Here is a 26,603-nt window from a genome sequence, read left to right as displayed (position 1 = left end):
AACATTTCTTTGAATTTGGAGACAATATGTATCTACAAGTAATGGGTGTAAGCATGGGGGCTTCCATGGCACCCTCGATAGCGAATATATATATGTCGCTATTCGAGTCTAAGTTCATTTATAACAAAATTGCCCCTTTCTTCAAGTCTGTTTCCCATTGGTACCGTTACATCGATGACATCTTTTTTGTATGGACCGATGGGGAACAGACCTTAGAAGAATTTTTAACTTGGCTAAATCTTACAGATGCAAATCTCCGTCTTACCGCCCATATAAACAAATGGAAAGTCGAATTTCTGGACATTTACATCAGACATAACAATGATGGGTGTTTAGAAGTTGATCTGTACGCAAAACCTACTGCGAGAAATACTTTATTACATTTCAAGAGCTACCACCCCCGATGCCAAAAAGATAGCATCCCTTTTTCCCAATTTCTAAGGGTGAGATGCAATTGTACAAATCGAAAAGATTATGACACCCAATCAATTGCTATGAAGCAGAAATTTTTAGAGCGAGGCTATCCCCACCGGCCGGTGAGGGAAGCATATAAAAGAGCCCGGTTTTACGACCGCGACTCTTTATTTAACAACCAGAAGCAAAAACAAGACCAAAAACTAGTCTGTATTACCAGGCACTCCACTCTAGATGCGACTGTAAGGCAGGTGATTAATTCAAATTGGCATCTTCTCAATGTAAACCAAAGCGAAAACAAACTTATGAAGCCGATTTTTGCCCACCGGCGAAATAAAAATCTGAAAGACCTTATAGTCCGATCCCGTTTCGCCAAATCTACAGACAACTTCCCCTATGTGCAAAAATCTATTGATGGTACCAATGGAATCAAAGGCACATCCCGCTGTGGCTCATGCCAATCATGTGACTTGATTATCACAGGTGAAACCATAACATTTAATGATGTTACTATTCATGCAAGGGAACTCTGCACATGTAATACGAGGAATGTAGTTTACCTCATTGTATGCCCCTGCATTTTGGGCTACGTGGGGGAAACTGCACGCGCAATAAAAACCCGCATGATGGAGCACAGATCAGCAATTAAAACAAAAAGATACTCAGCACCACTGGTAAGCCATTTTACTGAATATAAACATTCACCAACGGAGGCCAAATGGTGTATTTTAGAAAGAATCCACACGCCTAATGACAGAGGTGAAAAAATCAGAAAGAAAAAAGAAGTCTATTGGATATTCACTCTTGGCACTTTTAACCGAGGGCTGAACAACAAACTCCCATGGGAGAATGCAATTATATAATCCATACGATATAAGATCCCTTGATGCCTGTTTTAACTTTAGAGAATCATGTTAGGTGTCTTGTTGTGAATATAATAAATAAACGAATAATAACATGGCACGCGGTTTTATAATAAAACACATGGACCTTTCCCTTTAAACAACCTTGAAATTTTACGAGACTAACTAACGTAGGAAATACGATCCACCCCTTTGAGAGAGGGTGTCGGAATTTTTGCTCACCAATTAGAAGACCGCGTATATAAAGAGGTTGGGTTTGTCTTTCAAACCTTTCTATTTCGAACGATACCCTAGACGCCATTGACAACGCCGTGGGAGAGCTGTGAAAAAAGGTATGTGCACTGCGTTAAAACTTTTTCTTTTTTCGTAATAATACTAGACTTAGCCCCCCTTTTGTTATTCCCTCTTTGGGTGCATGAAAACAAATGCGGGCGAAATGTTACTGTAGTTCACAAGACACCGCTACATTGTAAAGTCTTTTCTTTGAGAAAGCCGCTACATTGTAAAGCCGTTTTCTTTGGTAAAGCCTTTGCTTTAGTGTGCATACCAGAAACAGATCTATGTCTATCTCCGGCTAAATAAAGGTAGAACAGTTTTTCAAACAATCATACCAGTAAATAATTAGTAATATTCGTGTACTATTTTTATTGGCAGCTTCCGCTCACCGAGAACAAACATTAGTTAATTCGAGTGGATTTTCTGTGTCGCTGTGATCTAGTCGGACAACTACATGCGATTTGAAAACGCGCCCAGATATATTTGCTCTGATTATCAGGTAAAAGCTCATAGATATGCGTTAAAAATCAGAATATCGTTATTCACTATCACGCCACTAAACAATCGTTTTTATTATTGTCAGCGGAATTACGAATTAATGAACATTACTGCTTGCTCTACGTCTACGTGATTGATTCAACTGACATTGTTCAAACCGAAATTGTGACATATTGTCTTTTGAATAGTTTATTTCTTTTAAAGGTAAGATTTCTGAGTCCGAGGGTAGCTACACTTGAATCGTTATTTACCTTTATAGATACCTACATACAATATCCCTCTGTATATATTTCTCTCTAGACTGTTTTTAACAATATGGATGTCCGCCACCAATAAAGCTCCGTGTTTTCGAAATTTAAAACATACGGCCACAAAAGATTAAAGGTAATTTCTAAATTCATGACTATTTACCTTTGAAGGAGTAAAATGAAATGATAAATTAATGATTAAATTACTATTACTACCTTTATAACAGGTGTCAAAACAGAAATCCTGCTCATATTTAAGGACACCGTGTTTAACCATTTTACATTCTGAAAACGAATTATTTGTGAAGCACTTTGAAGGTGAGAGTTGATACACCTCAATGTTAAAGATCCTATAGGGATCTGCATTAATTAGGTAGCTTGATAGAGAATATAAACTTTTGAATTTAAGACTTCCATGATGTGTAGCTTAATTCTACATAAACGAGTAAACGTTTGCTGAATAAAATAGGTGTAATCTAGGTTCAATCTGAGTTTATGAATAGGTTTTTTTATGTAGGGATTATAGAAATCAAAGAGGTCGGGGTTAACTACGATCTCAAAAAAGAATCAAACTATAAAATACCCACACTGAATCTTAAATAACGGTTGTAGATAAATATAAATTACTCCTTTCTCCCTTCTCTACCCTCTCCCTTTAATTCTAAAATTTTAGGATAGTGACACCAGGATTTATCTGTTTCTATTATCTTTGTTCGTGATTAAATGTTTTCGTTATGTATGGACTTCTTCATTTCATATCCCATATCTGTTTTGTATTATTGTTAATATATTTTTCTACTGTACCCAATATGTTCTCTTTTGAAATACTATTATCATCACTGTCTTAGTTAGTAAATTGTTGTTAGATGTCCTCATTTAGCGGTATATCAGATTGTTGTATTATTTATCTGGCAAGAAACTATGTAGAATGATTACAATCTACTACAATTGATTATCATTAAAACACAAGAACGAGTAACCTAACAGAATGTATTCTTGAATTTTAGAAATATGCTGAAATTATGCTGAAATTGTCCTGATGAAGACACAATATATGTGTCGAAACGCGTCGACAGACAACAGCCCTTTCAATAAGTTCTGGGAATCATCAATGTTTTGATAAAACTCTTTTTCTCCCCGAACATTAGATACTGTCATGATTGAACAACTGTTTCATTTTTAATCCATTTTAACCCCCCAACAGTTTTTTTTGTATGATTTAACATGTCCATATCAACTTTTATCATTATAATTACATGTTCTATGTCATCATAGCATGTGGTTGCTCTAATTTTCTTCTAATGTATGTTTTATTGTATGATATTACGTTTTTTGCCGGATATTTACGTTGTTTTTGCCTGGGTATTTACCTTTGCTATAAACTGCTTGGGCCTGACCCAGGAAATCTATTCTTCTCAGTGGGTCCCTGTTCAATTGCATGAGTTAGTGTTTTCTGGCCACCCAGGCTTACATAATCGTTTGCCCGTCCGCTTGACTTTTCACCAGCGGTCTATCAAGTAGCCCCTAACTCATTGTCACTCGTACATTGCCACTACCACCGACCGCCTCAATGCCTCTCTACGGTAGTTGGTACCGAGGCGCTGGCATCACAATTGAACTAACGCATTTGCTTTCACCCTTGCTGGCTGCCTTAGTCAACACGCTCTCGTTATTCACCACGTGTAATTTTTGCACATTTATTGAGCACTATAATAGAGGGTCACGGCCACCTCTGCATGAGCTTTTTGCGTGCCTAACATTGATAACTGCATGTATCTTTGTGCCTACACAACGCGCGCCATGGATAGTATCCATTACGTGCTATCCCCTTTCCCCAATCAGATTTGACCATGTTGTTTCCGTTCAGGCTGAGATCCTTCCTCCTGTTCGTTGTCTGAGTAACCTCCACTTACCTGTTTCACTTCAAGTGCAGCCTTCGGGCCTTCTTTTACGCCCAGCTGTCTGAAACACTCACTTTTATCAATTTCAGACTGTCCACCCCAACCCCTCCTGTCTTGATAAAGACCCGACGCGACCACCGATTGGGGCGCAACAGGGTCGAAATGTCGACACTCGCCTCCGGTCCAGAAACTCCAGGATCCTTGAAATAAATGCTAGGATTCCTTGGATGAAAAATAGATTCTGGCCAGCAATATCCCTGTACATAATTGCATATATGTATTTCCGATTCCACTGTAACTTGTTGTATACACCAAGCACTTGTCACTAATTGTCACATAACTTTTTCACCCTTGCTTGACGGTCTTGATTGAATGAATTATTTTAAATGTAATATGATTGAAGTTCAATATAAATTCATTCCTGATCACCCATTGGCTACATGTAATTGTTTTCAGATTGTTCAAGGAATTATTGCTTCATTGAGTACGTGTTTCAGAGAGTTCTCAAACGTACGTTGTGTTTTGCATTAAATAGCAACGCCCAAGCAATTTGACACAACCAACAGAACCCTTTTAAATTACTAGGCTCATTTGTAGATTGGTGGAGAATGGGGCGGGGCATCTGACCAGCTCTCAGGAATTCCGTTGTTTGGGACTTACTGGAGGTAACAGGAGGGGTCTTGGCCCCCAAGGAACCTTAACATCCAAGGGCACTTCATCCCCCAACCAGTACTTCACCAGGAGGTGCATTTACTGAACAGTGGAGAAAAGGGACGTGACCTCCAACCAGCTCTCAGCAATTCCGCTGTTTGGGACTTACTGGATGTAACAGGAGGGGTTCTTGGCCCCCATGGACCCTCAACATCCAAGGGGACTTCCCCCCAACCAGTAGTGCACCAGGAGGTGCATTTACAGAGTGGTGGATAAAGGAGGTGGGGCCACCAATGCCTCTCAGCAATGCCGCTGTGTGAGAAAGACTGGAGGTAACAGGAGGGATTCCAGGTCCCCAAGGACCCTCAGCATCCAAGAGCACTTCAACCCCAACCAGTAGTGCACCAAGAGGTGCGTTTGTATAATGGTGGAGAACGGTGTGGGACCTCGGAACACCTCTCACAAATCCTGCTGTGTGTGAATTACTGGAGGTAAAATCTGGGGTTGTTGGCCCCCAAGTGCCCTCAGCAGCCAAAGGGAAGTCATCCAGAACAAGTTGTGTGCCAGGAGGTGCCTGTCCAATGACTTACCAAGTGGCCAGCCTTTAAAAGATGTGTTATTAGAGGAAGGACTCCACCCCTAGGGCCCAGCCTTTTATAAATGAAGTAGGGGGCTGTGTGGCCCCCCTCCACGGGCTGATTTCATCCCTGGGGACCTGCCATTTCTACAGGGTGCCCCCAGGGTATCCAGAGTCACAAGAACCGCAGGGAGCCTGAATGCCTCTGCATTCCCTGCTGGATCACTGTGGGAGCCATCATTTCTTTAAGACAGAGGGAGCTGCTAACATGCAGCTCCCTGTGTCTGAAAGCAATATTTATTTTCCCCTGCTCGCTTGATAGTAGGCAGGGAAACAGACAAATGCTCTGCTTCCAGCAAGCAAGAGCATTTCTCCACTCTCACTTGCTGGGGGCAGAGTGTTTGCTGTGGATTGGCGGGAGTGATAAAGCTTCTACCAAGCCACAGCAAACAGCTTTGCCCTCGGGGTGGGCACCCTGGGACATAGCAGGAGCTGGCCCTGGGGGTTGACAGTCTCCAGGGTCATCTATGGCTCCGGGAGGGGGGCCACATGGCCCCTGTCCTTTATTGTAGTAGGGCCTGACCCAGGGAGGTAATGGTCCTTGGGGCCAAGAAAGTCCCAGGATTGGTGCTGCGTGGTGCCTCTCTGAATTTTAAAATAGAACTTGGCCCAGGGAGGTGGTAGTACCTGGGGCCCAGAGGGGCTCCCGATTTATTTTGTAGTAGCCCAGGAAGGTGACGGTCCTCAGGGCTGCAGGGGACGCCACCCTCATTAATTTTATCACTAGCCCCAGGAACGTGGTAGTCTCCGGGCCCTTAGGGTCGGTAGTCTCAAGGGCAACATATGGCTCCAGGAGGTGGGGACATATGGCCCCTGTCCTTTATTGTAGTAGGGCCTGCCCCAGGGAGGTTGTGATCCCCGAGTCAAATAAGTTCGAGGATTGGGGCTGTGCAGTGCTTCTCCCATTTTCAAAACAGAACTTGGCCCTGAGTAATGGTAGTCCCCAGGGACGGGGGGTCCATGAGGCCCTCCTATTTATTTCATATATTCCCAGGAAGGTAACAGGGAAAGACTGCAGGGGATGTCATAAGGGTTGCCCCCACATAAATTTGATCAATAGCCCCAGGAGGGTGGTGGTCCCGGAGCACAGGGTGATCTGTGAGACACCCATTGCTCATCAATAAGCCCCAAGGAGGTGGCGGTCCATTGGGAAACAGGTGTCCAAGAGACCCCCACATTCCTTTTTTAAGTATTACGGCCTCATGCACATGGGACCTGCTCCACCCGGGGGCTTAATAATAGAGAAGTGCGGGATACTACACTTTTCTTTTTTTTATTAGAAAATAGTTTTTTTTTAAAACATAACTTTGGCATGGTGGGGTCCTTCTGGACTGCTCCCCCCCTCCAATAGGGCAATGGGGTCAGGCAAATCATACCCTGCCCCTTCCCTTTTTTTTTTTTTGTGGGACTCAATTCAACTCAGAGTCCCAGGATGGCTGCCAACACTTCTTGGTTTGGAGTGTTGGCATCCAATCATATTTTAGCACAAGCACAATTGGATCCTCAGAGGATCCACGTCCATACATATATAATTAGTTTTTTTCTAAATTTCACAGAAACTAATGAACAGATTTACATTAAAATTTCAAAAAGGTCGCTTTCTGGACCAATAACAATATTTCTGACAACTTTGGTGTCACTCAATTTAACAGGTCGGGCTTCAGTCATGTCTAAAATCTCTTTGTGAAGTAAAATGGGGTCACCAGGAAGTAGTTATAGCTAGTAACATGATCCCATAGGAAAAGCATTTTTTGACTTGCCTATAACCTTGGTGCCCTTTGACGATTCTTCACAACATTTCCCCCCATAAGTTCCCCGATGAATTTGTTGTGCTTGGAAAGTTTTGAGGTAATCCACAAAGTGGGGGCTGAGAAGAAGAGAGCCCGTGCAGAGATCTGCAGAGCTCTGATTGGCTGTAAACACTTCAACCATGAAGTGTTGGTAGCAATTACCAAACAATAATATAAAAAAAAGAAAAGGGGGCATGGTATGAATACTCTAACTCCATAGCCTTGATCCTGGGGTTGCAGAGGGACCCTGCCAGGGCATAAAACTATTTTTTTAAAATGTTTTGCTGCAAATTTCTAGCAATTTTTTTAAAAAACAAGCCCGGCAGTATGGCCCCCCTCCCCTATTGAAGTTTGACTGGGCCCCGGGCATGGTGTCCCAGTGCATGAAATCAGCCCAAGGATTGGGGCGGCGTGGCACTCTACTCATTCACTTTTGACCCAGACCCGGCTGATGGGGTTTCCAGGGCCTAATTATATGCCCAGGGAAAGTGGCAGTATGCCCTCTTCCACATTAAATTGTAGCCAGGCCCAGGGGATGGGGTTCCTGGTGTCAAAATGTTACCAGAGATGCAATCCGCATGGCCTTCTCCCAGTTTTTCTTAATAGTATGCCAAGGTCTTCCCCCTTTTCCCACGCTGAAGAACAGTTTAACAAAAATCCCTCAAGCGTGTTTCTAGCCATTTTAGTGCTGCATTATTGATGCAGAGGAACATGGGAACATCTGCAGCAAAAAAATAGGCACTTACTTCATTTAGTAAATAGAAAGCACCCTTGTTTGGTGGAGCTTCACCTCTTTGTAGTCTCTTTGACTTCTCTTGACAAGGATTTACATTATTACAGATTTGTGAATGAAGAGGAAAAATCTCACTGCCAAAATTACATGCACACAAGGTCACTGGAGACATTACCTGTTATCCTTTACACAGCTGTAGTGCAGAATATGCATGAGATATTTACCAAATGAGGTAGCACTTGCTAATTGACCAGATGAAAGTTCTCCTGTTGGGTAGGCATTTTCCACAAAACTGGGAACTCTTCTGATAAAATTGAGGTTACAGTCTGGCCCTGGTGTGCATTTCACAGACATTAAGACTCAACAGGAAGCTCTTACAAATATAAACATAGAAGGTGCACCAGTTGAACCTCCACTTCAGTAAAGCACAAACGTTCATAACTTCTTGGGTTTGGTGAAGGCAAATTAAATGTGTTTCCTCACATATTCGAAGTTGAAAGGCAATCGGAAATCCCTAATGGAGGTGACTGCATCATCGATCTAATGGAGCACAATCTGATCTGAGGTGACAGTGATGAGGGGTTTCTTTCTTTTGAATAAGAAAATGCCCAAATTCATAGTGCCACTCACCCATCCACTCATGGACAAATACAAGGACTTACACACTGACACATCGAACCACACAGCCAATCACAAACCCACTCACAGACGCATACTGCTACAACACAACGGCCCGGATGGAATCCCGCCAGATCTCTTCCTGAGTAAACCCGAGCTATGGGCTCCGCTGCTCACCAGGGTCCTGAACGAGGCTATGGTGGCAGGATTGCCTCGCTCCTGGTCGACGGCGACCATAGTCCCGATCTACAAGAAGGGAAACCGTGATGACCCCCAATGTTACCGCCCCATCTCACTCATCGATGTAACTGCGAAAGTACTGGGGCGGGTCATCCTACGGCGTTTACAAGATTGGGTGGAGGAACACCAGGTATTTTCGGACATCTAATATGTCTTCAGGGAGGGAAGATCCACCACTGACCAATGCTTGAACTTATACCTCTTAACAGTAAAGTACACCATCGCTGGGAAGGGGGCCGTCTATATGGGGTTTATGGACCTCTCGGCGGCCTTTGACCGTGTAAATAGAATGAAGCTTTGGTCTCTGTTGGTAGAACTAGGTGTGGAACAACCGCTTGTAGATATTCTGCAATCCCTACATTGGAATACATCCGCATGCGTAAGATTCAACCAAGAGGGAAACAAGACCAACCCCTTTGCTTGCACCAGTGGAGTAAGGCAAGGCTGCATCCTTGCTCCCTTCCTTTTCTCCATATATATCAACTCCCTGGAAAAAGATCTACTGAAACTGAAGGTGGATTCTCCTCAAATCGGTCATCGTGCAGTGCCGGTATTACTCTATGCCGATGACGCGGTATTACTATCTAGAACCCCTTTAGGCCTACAAAAACTGATTGACGGCTTTGTAGAGTTCATGGGCAAGCTGGATCTAACGACAAATCTGGAAAAATCTTACATCATGTCTCTAGGGCAAAGGAGAAAAGAGAACTTTGTTTATCACATTGGGACACATAAAATCAATCAGGTTAATATATTCTCATATCTGGGGGTACTGTTCGACACTCACCTCAATTTTAAACCCCTGGCAGAGAAACATGCTACAAAATTGGCGGCGTCAGTAGGAGCCATTACGGGGTATGGACAAAGATTGGGAAGGTGGTCTCCAGAACAGATACTAACCTTATATAGGTCAATTTGCTGTGCAAAGGTAACTTACGGCGCAGAAGTCTGGGGCTTCATAGACAATAAAGCACAGCAAATACAGACAGAAGAAAATAAATTTTTGAGAAGAATCCTGAAAGTCCCCCAGAGTGTGCCCGCCTATATTATACATGAAGAAGTAGGTGAATCCTTTATAGAGGACCAGATCAAACTTAAACCACTCCTGGCATGGATCAAGGTATGGACTAACACGGAGGCGTCCCTAACAAGACAAATCATTTTGGATTGCCTCAAACGTGACAAAGGACACAACATACCCTGGTTGCAGTACATTAAGAAATCATTTGCAGAGATTGATTGCGCAGATTTTTTCAACTCACCAGAATCCCTAACCGGAGAGAGTAAAACCATGACAAAAAAACTCCTCTCAGAACGGTCACGGATAATTAGAGCCAAGAACGAAAGGCTTAAACCCACTGTTTTATTGTACTGTGAACTTTCACCAAAGCAAGGAATGGAGCCATATCTGAGGGTCATGCATAACACCCAGGATCGTTATTACATGACCCGTTTCAGACTTAATATGCTTCACCACCTATTTGCGGTTCCTGCTGGGTTCACTCACACAGTGGAGGAGAAGGGTACCTGCGGCTGCGACAACAGGTCTCCGCAGGATACCCTTCACTTTGTTTTATTGTGCCCATTCTACACAGTACCCAGACGTAAGTTCCTGGTAGAGATTCTGAAAGAACTAAAGTTTAGACAAGCAAAACAGGCCCTGAAGTTTCTGCAGGAAGCTGGGGACGCTCATACTCTACTCTGCACTATAAACTTTATCCGGTTGGCATTAAGATTACGGAACACCAGAGAATTATGACTCTAACATTAACTGACCCCATGGAAAATGATTCCCCATTCCCCACTGACCTATTGAACGATGAATCACTATTTTAGATAATTTATCTCTTTTTAAAGGAAACTGCATTTTTTAAAAAATATTTTGTGTGTACATTGTGTATGTGCTTTTATGGTGTCTTTTTAAGAACCGAATAAAGATTATGAATTGAATACTCACTAACCCAGTTACAGACTCACAAAGGCACTCACACTCACACACCCACTCACAGACACACACGGGTATTCTTACACCTGCACAGCCATTCACATAACCACTCACAGATCTCAAATAACACCCACACACCCAATCACAGACCGACACAGGCTCTCAGATACCCATTCAAGTACCCATAGAATCACTCATTAACCCACTCACAGATACACAGAGGCACTCACACACCTACTCACAGACCAACACAACCACTGACAGACCCATTGTGCTACTCGCAGAACCACGAAGGTACACACACCCTGACTCACAGACCCACACAGGCATGCACACACCCACTCAAAGATCAATACAGCCACTCACACATTCACACACAGACCCATACAGCCATTCATACACCCAACCACAGACCCATACAGCTACTCAAACACCCACTCACCAACCTGGGTAACACAGGTATTCTTACACCCGCACAGCCACTCACATACCCAGTCTTTGACTTTGACTTCATTTATTAACTGTACAAATAATTAAAATCATTACAGTAAAAGTGCTCAGCATATTAAGGCTAAAAGTGATAATTAAAAACTGTTGTTTGTAACAGAAGTTTAAAACATATTTTGATAAAAGAGTTTGCTTCCCCTCCCCTACTCCACCAAAGCCAGTCTTCCCCAGGGTTTGTGTTTATGGAGGTGAGGCTTTGGTGGCAGTCTGGAGTACTGTGTTGTTCTATGGGTAGCATTATAGAGCTATGATTCATTCCCATTGGCCTCTGATCCATTAACAATGAGAGGCCCTTTCCTGGAGGGTATGCTAGAAGTGCAGACAGGCATCAATACACAGTCAAAACCACCTTAACTCCCGTGCGCTGGTTTTGTAATGTACTTCTCCAGAGTTTTATTTTGCTCATTTGCCAATTTTAGGGCAGTCATGATGTGGAGGATTCATTTGCCCTGTCTGGCTAGGGTCAGCCTGCTAGGCTTGGAAAAACACATGGCTGACACTTCGCTACAGGATTTTGTTCCATTGATGATGCAAATCGGACGCAGTAGTTGCCTTCATTCCTTGATAAAATTGGGGCAGCAGCATAGAAGGTGCAGCCATGATTCCCTCTTGTATGGGCAGAGCCTACAGTTTGTGGCTTCTCCTCTTCGAGCCCACGCAGGGTTAAAATCCGCAATTCCTAAGGTGATTAGTCTCATGAACAAAAATTTGCTTGGGGCTGATGGAGTGATAGCGTCACTTAGGTAAGCCTGGGCTTTGCCTGCTGTGTAAGATCTATTCAGCGGGTCTAAGATTGGGCTTGAACGGAGGGATTTACAGTCCAGATCAAATGAAATTTCGCACACTTGTTTGTTTATCACTTTTTTCCATGTGTTCAGAGAAATCTCCAGCCTCAATATGCTCTCTTCCACTATATTCAATGTTTCAATCGCTTTATCAAGGGTTGAGTGCCAGGGCGTGCATGGCTCTTCGAAGATTGATCTTAATTGGTGTTTTAAGGTATTAGCTGGGGCCCTTAATATCCTGAGATAGAGTTTTATGATGTCACCCTGGCACATCAAGTCCGGTCTCACCACTCCTAGCTCCAGCCTTAGCCTTGCGTTCCTTGCTGCCCTTGGAATTTGAAGCACTGTTTTATAAGCTTTAGATTGCGCTGAGTTTAGGCAGGCATGCTGTGACCTGGGGAAAGCCTGGTGGCCACGGCTGATTTCTGGTAGCAGTTTCACTTTCATGTATGACCCTGTTAGCCTTGGTTCTCTGATGTTTGAAATGGGCAGTCGCCTTAGCCCGTTCAGTGAGTCAGACCCTTAGGTAATTGTATGATTCCGCCGTCTTGATTTGCAAGTTGCCCAAATGCCATTGTGCTTTCTTTTTCTGATGGTAGGTTCCAAAGATGACAACCTTGGTCTTTCCTAGGTTTACTGTCAGATTATTGGTGTTATTAAAGCGATTTAAGCGGTACAAAAGGGGGTGGTGATGGACGGAGCATTTGAACCAATCAAACACTCACACCCAGTCAACAGATCTGGGTTTAATACATCACCGTTCTTTAGCCCACTCTGCCACTCCAGTTCAGACATGGCCATATGCAAATCAGTCTGACCCTGTGCCTCATGGGAACAGTCCAGCCTGAACTGCCAAGCCATGCCTTCCCTTGACCGGAAACAAGCTTCCTAAGACCGGTTTCTGGCATTCCAGCCGTCTTCAGCCAGGCTTGCTTGCATTCAGTGGCAAAGTGAGCAAGGGACTCACGTCTAAAGCGATTTAATTCAGTTAAGGCTCTTTGTAGGCCCACCTTTGTGTGATCCATTATGGTAGTATCAGCGGCGTATTGAAGCACCAGCATCCTCGTGTTTCCTAGTCTTGGTGTTACTAGACTTGCTCCTTTCAGGGCATCCCCCAGATCCGCCGTGTATAGATTGAAAAGAATAGGAGCCAACATGCATCCTTGTTTCAGCCCATTCCCCGTATTAATTTTCGAGGACACTGTGCTGGTGCTAGTTTTAACTCTTACCCAGGTGTCTTCATAGAGCGATCCTATTGCCTTCAGTGGGTTAGGTGGAATGCCCCAGTCTTCTAGCTTCCACCATTGTCTTCTGAAAACCACTTTATCGAAGGATGTGCTGTAATCCACAAAGCAACAGAAGAGTGGAGGGTGGTTCTTCATGGTAGTGGATAAGCAGGCCAATGCCAATACGTTATCCATGGTCGATGCCTGTGACCTGAAGCCAGTTTGATAGGATGGTATAATGCTATTCTCTTCTGCCCACCTCTCCAAGTCCCTTGGTAGAAGGCGAGGGTAAGCCTTCGCTTCAAGGTCTAGCAGGGCAATAAGCCTGTAATTTGATGGTTTTAAGCGGTCTCCTTTTTTGAAAATAGGGACCAAAATGGAGTCCCTCCAGGAATCGGGTGTTATTGCTGAAAAAAATGTATGGTTGTATAAAGGAGTTAGCAATGCTGCCCAGAAGTCGGGGGCCTTTTTAAAGACCGGTGCTGGAATTCCGTTTGGGCCGGGGTCCCCATCGTTCTTCATATTCTTGATGATCTTACTGACCATATGGGGATTTAGCTGGACTGGTGTTTCACCATGTGTTTCCGCCAGCGTTCTATTACCCTTAGGGCAGTTCTATTGGCTGACTTTCGTGTCTCCTGGAATAAAGATGTTTATTTGCCAGTCTGGGCCCTCACTGCCAGTAGCCCCTTCCGGACTGACTTTATGGGCAGGGACGGTTGCGTAAAGCTGTTTGACATAAATCAGCCTGTCCTTTTCTGCTACTCCGTTCTCTCTTGAGGTTCCTCTGCTGCTCAGTTGATTTATATCTCTTCACAGGTGGGCTGGGTTCTTCCGTTTTATCAGGGCAAATACTTTTGGCCATTCCCTTTCCGTGTTGGCATTTTTGTGTTCCCAATTCTTTTTTCTTAGTGCTGCCCTCAGTGCGGCGACCGACGGTCCCTCCGAAACACCACCCCCTCTTTTCTTTTTTACTAGGGCCTTACGCAGGCGGCGTTTACAAACTTGTATATATATTTGGCCCTACGCTGTCCCCTCTTGATTGACCTTTGGGCCTTGGGTGTTTTGTCAGGGGGTTTCCAAGCTTTACTTGTAGGTCCTCCACAATATCTTCCCAGGCCTTTATGGGTGATAGCAGTGTAGACAAAATGCCTCCCTGTTTTCATTCCAGCCATGTTTGTAACGTGTTGCCTTTCTAGTCTGACCATTTGATCCTCCTCAAAACACTGTGTTTTTCGTCCCCTCTTGATGCTCTGATGGTTCGGTGGTGTAGAGCTGTCGGAACTGTCATCAGGAAGACGGCTCTCAGTGGCCTATGATTGCTTTCCATCCTATCTTCAACTTCAAAGTCATTCAGTCTGGCCACCAGTGCTTCGCTGACCATGATGTAGTCAATTCTTGAGATGTCTCTGAAGGTGGGGGGAGGGTCCCATGTGTTTGAGTTCTCTTTTTTCAGTGCATGAGTTGAGGTCAGCATATGATTGCTGATGAGGTTGAACAAGGGTTCAGCCCTGCCAGAACTCAGGGGAGGGGGTTTGGTTATGTCCAAATCCCTCAGATTGAAATCCCCCGCTAGGATAATCTGGTGAGATTTATATTTACACAAGAGGTTTTCTAATTTCTCCAGCAGCCCCTCCAACTTCTCTTTCGTGGTAAGCTGGGCCAGATTGATGTAGCAGTTAATTATTAGAAGAGGCGTAGGATGTAAGTTAATATTCAAGCCTCTGATTTGTAGAGCTTGCAATCCAGTAGTGCTTAAGTTTAGCTTTAGCTTCAAGAGCACTTTCCTGCTTTATAAAAACTGGTAGACTGCAGGCCATTTGGCCAAATAGATTTTTTTAATGGCTGGAATAAAATGTTCCTTAGTACCCTGCCAATGAAGTGCTGGACAAGACACAGGTCTCTTGGAGGCAGAGTATCTAGGCAGTTTCCAGAAACTGCGTCAGCTTTTCATTACCACTGATTTTGCTTATTCCTGCTATGTTCCAGGAGATTATGGATAATTTCTCTTTGTGGACTGCTCTTTTCCTTATCCCTTCCTTTGCCTGCCTGGATTCTCTAATGTTAGGCATACTGGTGCCACCATTTATGCTTCCTGGTTGATTAAGGGCAGAGGGGGCTGCACTGATGACCCGTGGTTGTTTTGGCAGGAAATCCTGATACCAGTTGGGACCCTAGGGGCTTCCTGGTTGATTAAGGGCAGAGGGGCCTGCACTGATGACCCGGTGGTTGTTTTGGCAGGAAATCCTGATACCCGTGGGACCCTAGGGGCTGTCTGAATTTTGCCCACTCACTCACAGATCTCAAATTTCACTCACAAACCCAGACACAGACCGACACATGCTCTCACACAGCCACTCACAGACCCACACAGGTAATTAGACATCCAGTCGCAGACCCACATAGATACACACCTACTAGCAGATGTATAACACCACTCACAGACTCACACATGCACTCATACATGCAGTCAAACACCCACATAGCCTCTCACACACCCACACATAGAACCAAAGTGCCACTCATGGACCCTGTGCCAGACCTACACAGGCACAAACATACCTACTCACAGACCCACACAGGTCATCAGATACCCACTCAAGGACCCATAGATTCACTCACACACCCACTCACAGATACACAGAGGTACCCCCACACCTACACAGGCACTCACAGACCCATTTTGCTACTCACAGACGCACGAAGGTACAGACACACTCACTCACAGACCTGCACAGGCACTCACACACCCACTCAAAGATCCATACAGCCACTCACACATTCACACACAGACCCATACAGCCACTCAAATACCCAACCACAGACAAATACAGGTACTCAAAAACCCAATCAGCAACCCATATAGCCACTCACACATTCATTCTAAAAGTTTACAGGTAACAGTTAGGAAATATCACTTAATAAATAAAAGAAATTCACTGAAAAAACAAAGGTTAAGGGGATATTATACTTGGAAATAGTATTAAAAAAACCTTATAAAGTGACTGAAAAAGCCAAAGGTTACAGAGACGTTATGGTTAGGCTCAGATCTCACTTGTACAAAAAGATAGAAATTTAGGAGTTATCTACAACTTATGCCCCCGCAATCCACTGCTTATGACCTCACCTATTACATCACTCATGACATGGTCAGTGACATCACTGGTGACATCACTGATAACATCACTGATGACATTACCCACAGAAATATTCACACACCCACTCATACCCCCAACAATCTCTCATATACCCACTCCCACACAACCACTCACACACCCATTCAGATACCCATACAAGTACTCACACAACCACTCACTGATCCATATAGTCACTCATGTACCCACTCACTCACCGATACAGCTACTCACACACTGAGTCATACAGACCTACAGACACTAACATACTTACTCATATACCCAAACAGTCAGTCACCCATATGGCTACTCACACACCTACTCACTCACCAAGACAGTCACTGATATAGCCACTCACTCCCCTTATAGTTCCTCACACACCCAGTCACTTACTCATACAGCTACTTTCACATTCACTCACTCATCCATGCAATCACTCATATACCAACTCACTTACAGATACACCACTTATGCACCCACTCACCTTCCCATACAGGCACTCACACACCCAATCCTCATCTACACAGCCTTTTACATACCCACTCATTCACCCATAGACCACTGAAACACCCACTAACTTGCACAGCCACACACAGTCACTCACTCACCTATACAGCCACTCACACAGCCAATTACTCACCCATACAACCACTCACACACCCATTGAGCCACTCGGACACCTACTCATCCATGGATACACACAGTCACACAGCTACTCACACAATATATGCTATATATTCGGAACTGACAGGAAAATAGTAGAAATGTTCCTGTTACCGGTATACAACCTCCATCTCAATAATGAGGGTGACAAAAGGTCTAAACCCACAGCGCCTTATGTTAGGCAGCCCAAAGTGAGGCTGTTGACCTCATCAAATTGTGTAGCGCTTCCCCTGTGACAGAGCTGCTTACCATGCTCCCATAATCGATGTAGGAACATTAAACAATCCACATCATCACCCCCCTTTTTTCTCCCTCTTTACTACGTCAAGGTGGGGGCACCCCTCAGAGAGTTTCAAAATCCTTGCCGCGAATGTGGTGAGGCTCCCTGCTACCCGTTCTTTCATACAGAGCCAGTTCCGGTCACATGCTAAGGACGTCGATGATGTAATCGCATAATCGGCGATTATGGGAGCATGATAAATGGCTCTTTTGCAGGGGGACCACCACAGTCCAGACTTTTCCTGTCCGTTCCGATTATTGATACCATTTTTTTCAGGCCCTTTTGTGAGTCACACTGACTTGCCAAGGAGACTATGTACCATTTTTCTGTCTCCAGACTTACACTATGCAAGTAATGACCCCGCACTCTTCAAATGTCGCTACCAAGTCAATGCAATATCAGCAATATCTATTAATGAGATACAGTAATTCTCATCGATGTTCTCTCAAGAATTCGTAAGTCAGATTTTCTTCATCAGAAAAGATTCTTTTATTCATACATGATGACAAAACACAATAGCCAACGCGTTTCGTCCGTGACCGGACTTCTTCAGGGCTTAAGTTCTTGGTAAAGCTCGTCGGCAGTCCTAACATAGAGAATTCAAGTATTTTCTCTGAATGAAGTAATCATTATGGTTCCATCGTACCAGAAGTTCAGGTAATTAATGTTTTGTGGAAAGTTTAGGCCTTAGAGTATCAGTGTGTACGGGAAACGTCTGATCTTCAAACTTGAAGATCAGACGTTTCCCGTACACGCCGATTTTACTCCTTAAAATACCCCAGCACCCTTAAAAACTAACCCATTCTGACCCTAGAAATACCCCTGTACCCCAAACCTATCTCTCAACCCTAAAAATACTCCTGTACCCCAAAACCCAAACCTACCCCTGAACCCTAAAATACCCCTGTACCCCAAAACCCAAACCTACCCCTTAACCCTAAAATACCCCTGTACCCCAAAACCCAAACCTACCCCTGAACCCTAAAAATACCCCTGTACCCCAAAACCCAAACCTACCCCTGAACCCTAAAATACCCCTGTACACCAAAACCCAAACCTACCCCTGAACCCTAAAATACCCCTGTACCCCAAAACCCAAACCTACCCCTGAACCCCAAAATACCCCTGTACCCCAAAACCCAAACCTATCCCTGAACCCTAAAAATACCCCTGTACCCCAAAATCCAAACCTACCCCTGAACACTAAAATACCCCTGTACCCCAAAACACAAACCTACCCCAGAACCCTAAAAATACCCCTGTACCCCAAAACCCAAACCTGCGCTTGAACCCTAAAATACCCCTGTACCCCAAAACCCAAACCTATCCCTCAACCCTAAAAATACCCCTGTACCCCAAAACCCAAACCTAGCCCTGAACCCTAAAAATACCCCTGTACCCCAAAACCCAAACCTACCCATAAACCCTAAATTACCCCTGTACCCCAAAACCCAAACCTAGCCCAGAACCCTAAAAATACCCCTGTACCCCAAAACCCAAACCTAGCCCTGAACCCTAAAAATACCCCTGTACCCCAAAACTCAAACGTACCCATAAACTCTAAATTACCCCTGTACCCCAAAACGTTAAACCTAGCTCTGAACCCTAAAATAGCCCTGTACCCCAAAACCCAAACCTATCCCTAAACCCTAAAAATACCCCTGAATCCCATAACCCAAAACCCACCCTGAACCCTAATAAAACCCCCTACACCCCAAAACTTAAATGTACCCCCTTAACCCTAAAAATACCCAAGCACCCCCAAAACCAACCCTATAATCTAAAAATAACATACACTAAAAATACACTGTGCACCCCATAAACCAAACCAACCCTTAAAATACCACTGAACCCCTAAAACATATACCCCAACACCCCCAAACAAAAACCATATACTTACCTTTTTTTTTTGCAGAGTTTTATATAGCGCAAACTAGACACAAACCGAATCAGGTATCAGAGCGCTTTACATATCACCAGTTACGTTACATGAGGAAACACATTTTAGGCACGGGGAGATTAAGTGATTTGCCAAGAATCACAGGAGGTTTTGGCGACGTTACCGAGACTCGAACCCAGATCCCCAGGTCCAAGGTCGAGCGCCCTAGCCGTTAGGCCAACTCCTCTCCCTTAAACTTAAACCTTAAAAACATATGCTTTTATCATTCATGCTTTTACAACGAATTTCGTTGTAAAAGCATGCGTGGTAAAGACATATAAATGTAATGGTATGCGTTTTAAAAGTATTGCGGAGTAATGGTATTTGCGTTGTAATGGTATGATGAGTGAATGTATGCGGAGTGAAAATTGCGGAGTAAAGGTGTTTTACCTTCTGCACGTGTTGGTCACATTATAATAACATTACTATTTAAGGAGACTTGTGCTCAGTGTGTCACACCTACACATTGATGCTACAATTCCCTTGCATTAGCACAAATGTTTATTTCTTCTTTACTACAGTTGCATCAAATATAATCACATCCCTCAGGTTCCCAGAGTGCCTTCGGATTTAAATACGATTATACTTTTAAACAGTGGATATCCATATATCTCATATCCATTGCCGGAGGTCTGCACAGTTGATTTCCATTTCTATCTCACAATTTCTAATGTTATATCCCTTTGGCTGCTGGAACAACCACCTTAAGTGCAAGTGCATGTTTGTAACCACTGTTTCGAAGACAATAACAATGTCCAGAAAAAAGTACAATTGCATATTATAAACAGCTGTTCTCATACTTACACTCCATCCCACACTTAAAGTGCAAATGCCTGTTTATAAACAATAAACCACATCATCATATCTAAAGCGTAGCTGCTGTTCATAGTTAGCATAAATAATCCTCTCCATAATATCATTTCTATGTGTGTACGTCCAAAGTGCAAATGCATTTATATATGTAATTCTACACGGCAATCTGTTCTATCGTTCTAAAAGTGCTAGTGTTACATGCAAACAGTTGTCTCTCCAATCGCATTACCATCGTTTATCAACCACTGTAATGGGAATGCTCCCGCATCTATTATTTAATTCCTGGGGATATTCACATGTTCCATTATATAAGGCAGGACACTGTCACTCCAACTATGGTATAAAAGAAATTGTGATTAAATGCTATGGTGAAAACTTGTGTGCCTCCCTTTCATCATTCAGTAAAGTGAAAGTACTGTTTTGTTCAACAAATTACTGAGGTAAAATCCACAACTAGCTCAGTTCTGTATTTCAGTTCTCCCTCATCAGATTAGATAGTACAGATGCTGATACATCATAGGTGAACATGCAGCTCCACATCAAGTATATGACCCCATGGCTTCTCAGTGCCTAGAAAAACAATCATCCTCACTTCATACTGATGCAGTTCAAGTTCCCTGTTTCCTTTGCATGGGTGAATCTTGATGTGCTTTATGCCATAATACTGTAAGGATGTCAGATTGCCCTGATGCATATCCCAAAAGTGCTTGCCCATGTGGTATGCTCTATCTTGATGCTTAATAGCCCTAGTGTTGCAGGATCATGAGTCTAACCTTTGTTGATGGTGCTGCCTACATACCGCATACCACAACCATATTTCAAAACATAGACCACAAACTCGGTCTCATACGTGATCCTTCCCCTGATTCTACAAGTTCTACCCTCCAAGGTCTCACAGGTAGAACGATTGACTTCAAATTTGCAGGTCTTATAGGTGGCACACTTTTCAAAACCATGATTTCTACTGGTGAGACAATGTGGTTCTTGATAGAACACATATATATATATATTACTTACTGGAGGTTGCCACTAAGTAGTTATAGTTAGGACCATGTTTCTATAGGAAAAGCATTTTTATTACTTGGCTATAACTTTGGGGTCATTTGCCCAATCTTCCCGAAATTTGCCCAAACAAGTGTCAAAGTAGGATCTATGTGTCATGGATGGTTTGGGGGTGATCTGTGCAGTTTGGACCGAGAAATATGAGTGCGAAATAAGGGTGCATTTGTTATGTTAATTCCCATAGGAACCTTTAGCCACACCTACAGCTTGAACCGTTGAATGGACTTACACACAATTGTGCAGGGAGGTAGATGCCGGTTCAATGAAGTGCCTTTTGCTTATTTCTTCTAAATCTGTTAAGTAGTTGTTGAGAACTTTAAGAAGAACATTATAATTTATCTCTGGCCTCAGAGACTTCATGAAAAAAGACAAGCTAGTATGATACATGCACAGCTCTGAATGGCTGCCAACACTTCAACCAGGAAGTATTGGTAGCCATTTTGGTACTTGGCATCACTGAGTCAGAAGGAAAAAAAGTGAAAGTAAAGAAAAGGGGGCAAGGTAGGAATGCCCTGAGCCCCAGGCCAAGGTCTTGGGATCCCCGGGACCATGCCATGACATAAAAGCATTTTTGGTTAAAAATATTTTGCTGCAAAATTGCAATATTCATGAATTTGCAGCAAAAAAATAAAAAACACAAGCACGGACTCCAGCTCTTGCTTTTAAATAACCCTAGGTGGGCCAGGTCCTGGGAACATTTCATAAATATAGGAGGAGGAACACGGGCCCCCTCCTAAGGCTTATCAAAGCTCCATAATCCCACATCCCCCGGTGCTAATCACTATAATATTGTGGGGTCTCACTGACCCCCCTGCACCGGGGACTGCCACCTAATCACAGTAATATGGGAGGCCTCATGGACCTAACCTGTCCCGCGGACCACCACCTCCCTGGGGATTTTTATATTTGGCTTTGGATCACCTCACAGACCACCCTAGGCCCTGGGTACCACCACTTCCCCAAGGCCAAACTCTAAAGTGGGAGGGGGCCGTGTGGCCCATCCTCCAGGGACGTTCTCTGTCACCTTCCCGGGGAAGGTCTTAAAAGAATAAAGGAGGGGGAGGGTGCAGCCTCCCTCCTGGAGCAATACATGGCCCTAGGGGCCGCCAGCCCAGGGCTTGCTCCAGCAATGTACTGAGGTGCCCATCCAGGGGACATTGCCGTTTGCTATGGCTTGGCAGGAGCACTGCTGTCAAGTAAACAAATGAGAGGGGGGACCAGGAGCTTGATCAGGTCCAGTGTCCATGCTCTACAAATGACCATTAAATCATAAGGGACACTGTTCCACGTTGAGGGTGCAATGTGTCACCCAGTCGATAAAAAGAAAGGTTGAGAGTTCAAAAGCAGAGGAGAGGCAAAAGTTCATCCCTAGTATCCAGGATCCAATCCCAAAGGGGAGGGGCAAGTCTTGCCTCTTAGTTGCCCTCACACACCCCGAAGGATGTCATGCTTCATCATTGGGCTTTTGCTCCTCGTCGGGCCGGCGCTGCAATGCCCGACGGTCCCCCGAAGAGTCACTTTCACAGAGATCGTTTAAGAGAAACGCGTTTAGGTGAGTGCATGTGTGTGGGGTGTATCCGGTGGAAAAAGTGGTGAGGTGCGTGCAGCGGTAGATAAATAAAACTACCTAGGGGTATCCACTAGTGACCTTTTTTAATAATTTGGTGCCACTGGTAGATTAAAAAATCTGAAGGTTGGTGAGTTACCATGATGCCTGATGTGCCCATGTAACTTAACAAAAGTTCAATATGTTTCACGCCTTATTTGTCTGAACGATCAACAGATGTGATAGATGTGCACGTAAAAATGGGGTTCCGGAATAGTGATGGTAACCCACATAGGTAAGGGGTGCTTGGGGTTCACCACAGGGTTAATTTCCCTACTGTGTGTTCTGCAATCTCGACTTGTAGATACGCCCAAGCAAAGGAGGTGCCTGAAGGGGATGAAAATTAAATAAAGAAGGAGAGTGAAAAAGGCTCATGCATCAGGCGTTTCATGGCAAAAGTGAACATTCAACCTTTGCACATAATGTGAGGTAGCGTCCAGGACAGCATACCCAGACCAGTGAACATATGAACACTAAGGGCAACAACTCATATCAAGCATGTCAAAGACATTGGCACAGTCAACACCCAGTGGTGCAGGCAGAGAAACCCCAGTGGCGCCATGTTGCGGTGAGTAGTCACTGATAGTGTACATGGCAGCTGAGGTACACCGCATGCCCCCCGGGGGTGGTTTGCTGTATTGGTTGTCCATGTAAGCAGAGAAGAGTCCTGCGAGACATGTCAGGTGTGCTGCCTGGTGTGCATCATCGCCCGGGGGAGTCGACGAATCGAAACTCCTCAGTTGGTATGTTGAACTACCAGGGTTGGGACATCTCTGTATCGTGAAATCATCAATGGTTACCCATATAGGTGGTGGCAAAACATATCGAAGACAAATTCAAGGAATCATATCAAAAACAAAAACAAAGTGGATGGTAGTGCCCCGCTTACCCTCACGTAAAAGGGAGCAGTCTCCCAAGGCTAGTCTCCGCTGGATGCCCGCACCCTATTAGCTATATATAGGGGAGAGAATGCAAATGTGGACAGAATTGCAGTGACTACCAACTTCGGAAATGTGGAGCAGGTAAAGTAAGTTTAGTGAACACAGCAAGGTTAGTACACTCCTCCACCGTCACGGTGGTTATTACTAACGGTTGCGTCAGGTGCTGGCTCCTTAGCACCTATCCTCTCCAAACAGCTGCTTGTAATGAGTATGTGTGGCACCTCCGCATAATATTCATAGCTGTCACGGGAGTGGAGGAAGTCGTCTCCTCCTTCCTGTGTGGTGTGTGTGTTACGCCTAGTGACTGTCTTGCCCCAATGCGCTTTCTTCAAGGGTAGTGTCTCAAGGGATGCACGTGTACATGCTCTTTGGAAGTCCCACTGCTGTGCATGCGTGTGCGGTGTAGGCGCCCCGGGTGACATAGTTAGTATAAGATCAGCATGGAGAGTGTTAATCCCACGTGATCATATTGTTCAAAGAACGATCCGGAGGCCCTGTGGGTGTATCTCCTCCCACTCTGGTGTATCCACCCATGGGGGTCGCATAAGTGATTGGAAATGAAGATATTGTCAATCTGCCAGCCCAGGTTAGCCGCGGTACAGTCATTATATACGTGTGCCATAATGTATGTCCCCGCTAAGGGTGAGTCAGTCCCTAGCCTCTAATGACATATCCTTCATGTGAGGTAGGAGAAATAAATGTTATTAGGGCACATGGGGGAGAGGCTCAGGGTGATCTGAGCTGCAGCTGGTCGTGATGGGGAGTTTGCGCATGTCATGAGCGGATGTTAAGTTGTGTACAGTGGTGTTCAGATCACAGGTGTTCAGGATTATAGTTCCACCCAGGGTATTTCATCATTCCATGTCAATTATCCATGTCAATTGATCGCTATTGTGGCCCACCCCCAGGCCGTGGTTAATCAGCTTGGTGGCTTTCCTTCACCGTTATATGGTACTCTTGTGTTCGCTTATCCGTATCTTGACTGGACGTGAGGTCATGCCAATATACCTCAAATCACAAGGGCATGTGATGAGGTATATGCAGTTCTTGGTGTTGCAATTAGAGTACCTCTGTTGTTCCCAGATGAAGTTGCCTAGAGTCAGTGTCTTCGTCTGGGTGGTAGTGGAGCAGGCGTTACAGATACCACATGGGTAGTGTCCTGAAACAGGTGGTAGGTTCCGGAGTGTGACATTCTGTGGGCTCTTTTTCTTGTTCAGTGGGTGTGTATTCACCAGGGTGTTCCATATGTTATACATCCTCTTAAATGCAAAGCGTGGTTGTTCCAGGATTAGTGAGTCAGTATTAAGGGTCTTCCAATTCCGTCTAATAATGTTCTTCAATTTGTTGGAAAGGGCTGTAAAGGTGGTGACACATGTGAGAATTTCGTTTGTTTCTTTAACTTTAGTTTCGAGTAGGGCCTGTCGATTATTATTCCTTGCTCTTTTTCTTGCCTTATCTACTACCCTTTTAGGGTAATGTCTGTCCAGAAGATTCTCCTCAAGGTGATTAGCCTCAGTTTCAAAGTCACAATTACGTCGTGTCTGCAGGACCTGGCCATATGGGAGATTCCCATACAAGGCCTTGGGATGGTGGATCTGAAGTCTAGCAGACTGTTGCAATCAGTGGCCTTCCTGTGTAGTGTCGTCCTCGTCAAGGAGGATCTTCAGGTCCTGGAATGGGATAGTTGACTCACTTATTGTACCGGTGAGCCAGAGGTGTTCATTTAATCCATTGATCCATTCTAAGAAGGAGTTGCAGGTGATTGTGGCTCCTCTCCACAGTTTCAGGACGTCGTCTATCTAGATCTTCCATGTTATGAGATTGTCCTTGTATGGGTTGTCATCAGAGAATATGTTCTTGGCCTCAAAGGGTGCCATGTAAAGGCCCACCAGGCTCAGCGCAAAAGTGATGCCCATGGTGATACCCTGTATCTGGTGAAAGATCGATGTTTTGTACATAAAGAAGTTTTATTTCAGGGCTTTGGTGATTAGGTCAATGATGAAATCCTCTGGTGTGTTGGACTGTAGGTATGATTCCTGAAGTAGGTGTCCGACGACCTTGATGGTAGCATCCTGGGGGATATTCGTGTAGAGTGCTTCCACATCCAGGGTTAACAGAAGGTCAATGAGTTCTATATTCTCCTCATTGATGGCCTCTATTAAGTTTAGTACATCTTGTATGTCCTTGAGGTATGCAGTGGTTGCCTGGACGAAAGGGCAATGAAAGTAGTCACTAAATTGGCTCAGGGGATCGAAGAGAGAGTTGATCACGGAGACTATCGTTCGTCCTGTGGGTGGGGTCAACACTTTATGTATTTTCGGGAGGACGTAGAAGTACAGCATTCTAGGGTTATTGTTAACCAGAAAAACCGCCTGTTGAGGGGAAATCCAGCCCTCTGTGTTCGCTTCGTTCACCAAAACGCGGATCTGCTTGGAAAGTTGTTCCGTTGGGTCTTCGTTTAATTTCCGATAGTATCTGCTGTTGTTCAGTTGTTTTTTCACATTCAGCCTCATAGTCATCGATATTCAGGAGAACCGTGGCACCCCCTTTGTCTGCCGGTTTGATAATGATGGTTTCATCCTCCTTCAGTGAGTCCAGTGCCTGACGTAATCTGTTCGGTGGATTGTTGAATGGTGTGCCCTGTTCCAACCGGTTGGCCTCCTTCAGTTCTGCTTTTTCAAATGTTATCACCTCACTGGGGACCACTGCGCAAGTTGGTGTGAACTTAGATGGATGGCTCAGTCCTGAGTCTTGTTGTTCCGGTGTAGATCTCCCGTGGAAGAATGATTGCAATCGTATCTTCCTGAATAGTTGGTGGAGTTCCTGGTTCATT

This window comes from Lissotriton helveticus, chromosome 2_1 (genome assembly GCF_964261635.1).
Source record: "Lissotriton helveticus chromosome 2_1, aLisHel1.1, whole genome shotgun sequence".
NCBI classification, from domain to species: domain Eukaryota; kingdom Metazoa; phylum Chordata; class Amphibia; order Caudata; family Salamandridae; genus Lissotriton; species Lissotriton helveticus.
This window is presented reverse-complemented; position numbering follows the sequence as displayed.